This window comes from Ambystoma mexicanum, chromosome 8, assembly GCF_040938575.1.
Source record: "Ambystoma mexicanum isolate Mex_15411 chromosome 8, UKY_AmexF1_1, whole genome shotgun sequence".
NCBI lineage: Eukaryota > Metazoa > Chordata > Amphibia > Caudata > Ambystomatidae > Ambystoma > Ambystoma mexicanum.
In genome coordinates, this window is record NC_090929.1 from 13781832 (window position 1) to 13788885 (window position 7054).

Sequence of the window (7054 nt, forward strand, 5' to 3'; positions counted from 1 at the left end):
GTCGGCAGAGGGAGAAAGAGTCAGGGCCGGCATGGGGGCCGGGCTGAGGAGCTGAACAAAAGGCACAACACGCATCGTGTAGCTCGTGCCCGGAACTGACCTGCCTTTCGGCAGGGCGGGCGCTTTATTTAGGTGCGCCCTACGTCACCGCGCTTGCAGGACGTAAGGTGTACATAACACCCGGAGACACTCCATTTTAATCCGATTTCTTCACTGCTCAGTAGATTAGTAATGCCGTTCAACTCACATGCTTTTGGCGGGTGTCACCCACCACTTATGTTATGGTATTGGTATTGTTTATTTATAAAGCGCCTACACACATGCAAGTGTTTCAAAGCGCTCAAGGAGGGTGGAACATGGGGAAAAAACAGTCGCTGAGAGCCCTTGAAATTCTGAGACGATAATAGTCTGTACAGGCAGAGTAAGTGCTTAAAATATATTTAACAGTTGGAGATACAGCAAATAGGCCTGACAGCGATTCTGCAGTTTTACCAGTGCAATTAAGGGGTGAAGACAAGAGAGAACAGACAGATGAACTTCAGGCATGGTATGTACGGATCGTGCAAGTGCACAGACGGTCACAGGGGGGTCGAAGTTCAGTGAAGGTCAGTGGAGACTGGGGTAAGTGCAGAGAGAGCCACACTCTTGGGTTATTTCTCAAGTGCAGTGAGTGTGAGTGGGGTGTAGGGCCCAGAGGCAAGTGCTAAAGAGGACTGGCGGGGGTGCCAGGGACCTTTGAGACTCTGAGGTACACCAGATGGCCTGTCAGCAAGCTGTAAGGAAGAGGAGGGAGAGAGGAAAGGAGCAGAGAGCTAGGTTAGCAGGGTAGAGGGAGAGAGAAGGAAGTTTCCGGAACTTAATAAGAGCAGGCTCAAGACAGAGAGCGGCAGGGATGCTATTCCAGAGGGAGGCACCTGCTGAGGATAAGAATCTCTCTCCAAATCTCTGCTTGGAGAACCGGCTCACTCGCAGAAGGTTGGAGGGAGATGAGTGGAGGGCTCATGAGGGACCGTATTGAGGAAGGCAGCGTTGCAGATAGGTAGGTCCCAGGCCCCAGAAAGCCTTGTGGACGATGCAGAGGGCCTTAAATGTGATCCTTGCATCCACGGGGAGCCAGTGAAGGGATTTCAGTGCCAGGGAGATGCAGTCCCTGGGCTTGAGGCCAAGGATAAGTCTTGCGGTTCTGTTCTGGATGAGTTGCAGAGGGCGCAGGGCAGACACAGGGAGGTTGAGGAAGAGGCTGTTGCATAGCTCTCAACCATTTATGTTGCAAAGGCGGGTGAAAACACCCGATTTTATTTTTGGCGGGTGAGAGGCCCAATGAAACGAATGGGCGTGAAGGTGGCTTGGCGGGTGAGTCAGCTGTTTGCAAGGCGGGTGTCACCCGCCAAAAGCGTGTGAGTTGAGAGCTATGCTGTTGCAACAGTCCAGCCTAGAGAGAACCAAGGCTCTGGAAACAGTGAGCCCCTGGGGGAAGTGAGAAAGGTCAGAGTACCTCTGAGGAGGTGTAGCTGATAGACTTTTTGGAGATGTCCAAAATGTGAGAGGAGAAGGAGAGAGTGAAGTCAAAAATGGCGGCAAGGATTCTTGCTTCGCAGGAGAGTGCGGGCGCAGGACCAAGGGAGGCCGGCCACAGTAAAAGTGGGAAAGCAGGATCAGGAGTCCCAATGCAAATGATCACTGTCTTGCTGCCATTGAGGCAGAGGTCGTTTGCAGCACACCATGACTGAATAGCTAAAACACATTCAGATATGAGCGAAGAGGAGGAGGCGGCTGAGGGTAGCCTGAAAGATAGTTGTGTGTCATCCTCGTAACACTGGAAGTTAGAGGTGAAAGTGGTAATCACACGTGCAAGGGCAGCCATATAGACATCGAAGAACCAGGGGAATAGGTTAGATCTGTGGGGAACGTCACAGGTTGAGAGAGCTATGGTCGAGAGAAAGGTTCGAGTTCCACCTGAGATGTGCAGTCAGAGAAAAAGGAGGTTAACCATGCCAGAGCCTGAACTGTGATTCACAGGGTGTCACAGAGACATGCGATCAGGATGTTGGGGTTAAACGTGTCAAACACAGAGTAGAGGTCAAGGAGAATGAGGACAGAGGGAGTGTTAGTGCCAAGTCAAAATTTGAGAGCAGGTCTTCATGGGTGTTCAGAAGGGCAGCTTCCGTTCCTCTTGATGCTCTAAAGCCAGACTGATTGTCATGGAAACAACCAATAGATTCAGTTTTGAGGGTCAGCTGAGAGATAGCCAATTTCTCCAGGAGATTGGCCAGGAAAGAGGGTATGGAGATAGGGTGGTAGTTTGCCAGAATGGAGGGGTAGGCAGCTCTCTCTCGCGCGAAGCTCACTACACGCCCATAGGAATCAATGGGCTTTCACCCGCCAAATACAAAAACGTGTGCTTTCACCCACCCAAGGGCCATGAAAGGTTAAGAGCTATTGATAAGTACATTCTTTGTTCTCATTATGCAGTGGAACACACGCTTCAGTTTAGAGCAGCACGATTGTAGAACTCAGTACAAGCAGAACTTCTTGCTGTGCGGTTGTAAAGATTGGAGGATGGGTATCTGTACTCCTGCCCTCTATATGGCAGAGTTGAAGCGCAGAGCACCCCAGCCAAGGTTCTCTATATGGTAGTATGGACGAACAATCAAGGCGTAAGCTCTCAGGAGGTGATGCAGGTACAGTGTAGTCCTCAAGCCCCCCAAAGGAATGTCCACCCCCTATGTTCTGTGCTAACACAGTCTTTATATAAATAAGTTTCAAGTTATATACACAATCACAATAACACTTTGTACTCTGGCAATACTATAATGGCAAATATGTACAGGTCTATGTGGTACCACTCTTAACTACCGATCCCTTTGAAATGGATCAATGGCTAACAGTTCAAATGCCATAACAATCAGATTGCCAGATGAATCAACGATAAACCACAGAAAGAAAGCAAGTTAAATCAAGCAAAGGCAGAACAGTCTGTCCCACTACCATGAGAGCATTCTGTGCGAGGATCCCCCTACCTGAGCAACCTGTAAATAAAGCGTATTGACAAGCCCAGTCCAGATATGCTTAATATAGTCTTGATTCCTTCTAAAGGTTCTACGACCCCATTGTACCTGGTTTCGTAGAGTTCTTCGATGAGTCGTCGACAGGCCCTTTTTGAGTGCACTCCCTTTAAGGCAGGAGCCACGGGTCATCGAGATTCCAAGTAAAGGTGAACACTTGTCGAAGGAGCAGCTTCGATCTTCATGTTGCTCGCTGACGAAGACTCGTGAACGTCCTGGAAAGATGAGGCGTGCGGTGCACCTCAACGGCAATAGTTTGTTGACACAAAGAGTCAGTAAAGAACTTTGGCCCAGTAGGCAAGTCGGGGCGTCTGGCGTCAGCGATCAGGACGTGACCACTGCTGGCCCTCGGCTCTTTGACGGCGTCTTTGAGGTCTTCAGGTGGCGGTTAACCCACCGGCGGATTCTCCTCGATCGTCAACGACCTTAACTTTCTCCGGCCGGACAAAGTGGTTGACGATGATGAGCAAGGGAGTCCTTGAATCAAATGTCTTAGTCAAAGGAGCCTTTGTTTCAAGTTGTCCCTGCTTCTGGACAACACACTTCGGCGGGCTTACAGCGGTTGTAGCAAACCTGCGAACCCTGGTCAACGACGACGGACTTGGATGTCCAGGTGCTTCACTTCGGATTCTGCGGCGGTCCCCCTCACCAGTCGGCAGCCTTTCGAGGGTCTGACTTCCAGGGAGCGTTGGCAAAGATCAGCTGGCACACAATGGTCCCTCGTAGCTCGGGAAGAGCTCTCCTAACCAGGTCCTGTTTTGGATCAGTTCTTGAAGACATGACAGCTTTCAGTTGGTGAAGCAATCCAGCAGCAGATCTTTTCACCCGGCTGGGCTTCAAGGTTAAGCATCAAGATTCGACTTCATCTTCTGAATGATTTCCATCAGTGAGAGGTCCCCAGATGTACTGTTGGTCTCCCATTCACTCTGCTGGGTCACACTCAGGCAACCAATCATTCAAAATGGTATTCAGGCAGGCAGGCAGCCAGCCAATCAGGCTTGCAGTGCATTCAGGCCATTCTTCTCCATCCAGACACTCGCAAAATGGAATGTGGATTCGGACAAGCACCCTGCCATTCAGCACTCCACACTGCATTCATATCAGTTTCGGGCAGGGCTGTCTCAGTCTTTGTGTCACACACCAGATACTAGACACCCATAACACGGAATGCGTATTCGTCACACACTCCATTCACCCAGGTCCCACCCCACAAGCGTACCCACAACATACAGTCATTGGGAACTTCCACCCAACAGCCAGTCAGGGGAAGGGACAGAGTCAGGGTTTCCCGGGACTTCGGGTAAACAAGGTAATAGGCAATAGAAAGCAAGAGGCCACAGGGGCTATCTTGTTTCCTATCAGGAATCAACTGATTCGAATGTCAGGGCCTGGGTATCCCAAAATGGAGGATACTTAGAGCACCTGTCACATTCAGCATGGAGCTGCCACTAGCCCATACGCCACACACAGGTGCTCAAAAACATACACTAAGAGTACAGAGTTGTACCCCGACCCGTGGGTGCCATAAAGGTATCCCAAGGGTCTGTTCACCACAACCAAAAAGAGGAAGAGCTGCACCACCAGGAGTCCCACATGAACTCCTGCGCGGAAAACAAGACAGAACATACATGATAAAAGCATAAAGGACAAGGATACGGAGGCCCTGTCCCTCCGATGCTTTTCCAGCATCACAGTGGTACACGTGCCGTCTAGAATTTCCAGCTTGGGAGTTTGGCAGCGCATTTCTTGCCAGCGCATAGTTGCACCCAGTGGCGTGGATGTCACAGAGCTGAGGCAGACAGAATCAACCGTATTACGAAGTTCCAAGTGCCAGTGCCTTTGTTCCTCACGGTCTGCCTATGGGAGCACTCGTGAAGGCATACTTCGTTTTCTCTTCAGACCAAATACGTATTTGGCTTCACTAGCCCTCAAATAAAGTAGCTTCCTACCTAAGTAAATGGCTAAAGACTCCACTGCAAGGCTGGTTGCGAGAATAATACCCTTCTATATCGTTTAGCTGAAAATTATATTAAGAATGAGCAGAACTTACTGTATCTAAAGCTGTTGGTGATTACACACTTAGAAACAGTGGACCAAGCTCTCCCAGACGAAACATAATTTCCTTTATTTTCAAAGACATTGAACAATAAAACTTTTGTATGGGATCGAGCGGATCACTCAAGTAAACTGGATCAGAAGAAAAGATATTATGAGTATAGTAAGCAGTGCTTTTCTCCTGGGGCACCATGTTCCTATTTGCTAAAACCTTGTACGAATGACATGAGATATTTTATAAATTATTTATGTCTCAACATCTCACCTATACTAGATTATACTCGTGCGTGGAGTGGTATTGAAAAAAAGGAAAGAAGCAGTCGCCTATGGGGCTTAACCGTTGAGACCATGGACACTTACGGCATGTATCATAGTACAAGAAAAATACATGTTGGGTTATGGCAGATTTGTACATGATTCACCAGGTTTTTGGTCTGATCAATTCTGGAGCATAGTACAAGGGGGGGGAATTATTGGTAAATACTACAGCTGCATATTGCATCTGGAAGTAGATAATCAAGATTTTAGATGAAAATAAATCTATGGAATTATCTAGACAATTTCGTTTGGAGAAACAATTTATTTGAATTAGTTAATGACAGAATGAATTGTATTTACGATGTATTAGTGTAAGCAAGAATAATTTTGATTGTACGTGATTTGATGATGAAATAGTGATTGTGTATTTCTTTTTATGTTAATATACTGCTGAAGGTTTTGTAGTAAACCATAATGCATTCAATAAAAAACAAAGTCTCCACTGTCCAAGGAGGCTCCGAACAACCTCAGGGCAGAGTGTCCTAGGCCCCTGCTTCCAGACAAAGATGCAAAAATGCCAACCATCGACCCGAAAATGCAAACGTTCATGGCAAAATATGCCAAAGATATTAGGAAAGTAATAGGCAGGCTGTGGTCCGCGTGCCAGGACAAGTTACTGGTCACCTTAAGGCTGCTGACCAAAATAACATAGATGGCTGAAGAAGCTAAACAGAACAAGAGTGAGGTGGACCCGTAATTCTTGGTAGGCTGAGCGCAAAAGGGCTTGGAAACGCCAACTGCGCTCTGGCAGCTGAAAGCCACTGATCGATTTGAGTGAAAATCGACCCCAGATTGTGGGAGGTAGCGGCGCCAGAGGTCGTCGCCTCAACAAAAGGACGTCTGTTCGGCGACACCTTCATCAAGGATGTCCACAAGTTTGTTGAAACCTTCACCGCCCTCGACAAAGTGCAAGTGTCCCAGCGGCAAGCTTTTGCTCCCATAGTTTTTGACCAGGCCGGCAGAGGATGATGGCGCTCAGCCGGCCGTGCAGGAGGACATAGGCCCGCCTGCTGAGGATCTTGGTGCATGCAAGACAACAGGTAGCCCAATCCTTTCTTCCCTACCCGGGGAAGAGGCAGAGGTCGTGGCTGGAGAGGCAGCAACAGAGCTCCAAATAATAACGCAGATGAGAGCGCAAGCTCCTGCAGTGAAAGCCGGCAGCGTGCTTCCCGCGATGGGCAGAAGATTTGCCATGCACTTGCAAGAATGGTAAAGGATTACCAGAGACGTGTGGGTACTGACGATGATTCAGGGTTTTCAGTTAGATTTTTATGCAGAGCCCGGTCGAACAGAGCTCCACAGACTGCTGATATTTTCCGAACAAGAGCAGAGGCTCTTGTTAGAAGAGATCTGGAAGCTTCTAAGAAAAGGGGCAATCAGACAGGTCGACAGCGGAGGAGAAGGTTTTATAAGCAATCTCTTCCTAGTGAAGAGAAAAGGAAAAGTCAGGCTAGTCATGAATCTCAAAGCCCTCAATGTTTTTCTAATATACTGTCATTTCAGGATGGAGGGCATCCATCTATTGCGGGATATCTTGCAAGTAGGATATTGACTCGCACGTATAGATCTCAGAGATGCATATGTAGCGATCCCCGTATACGAACCGCATCAGCGTT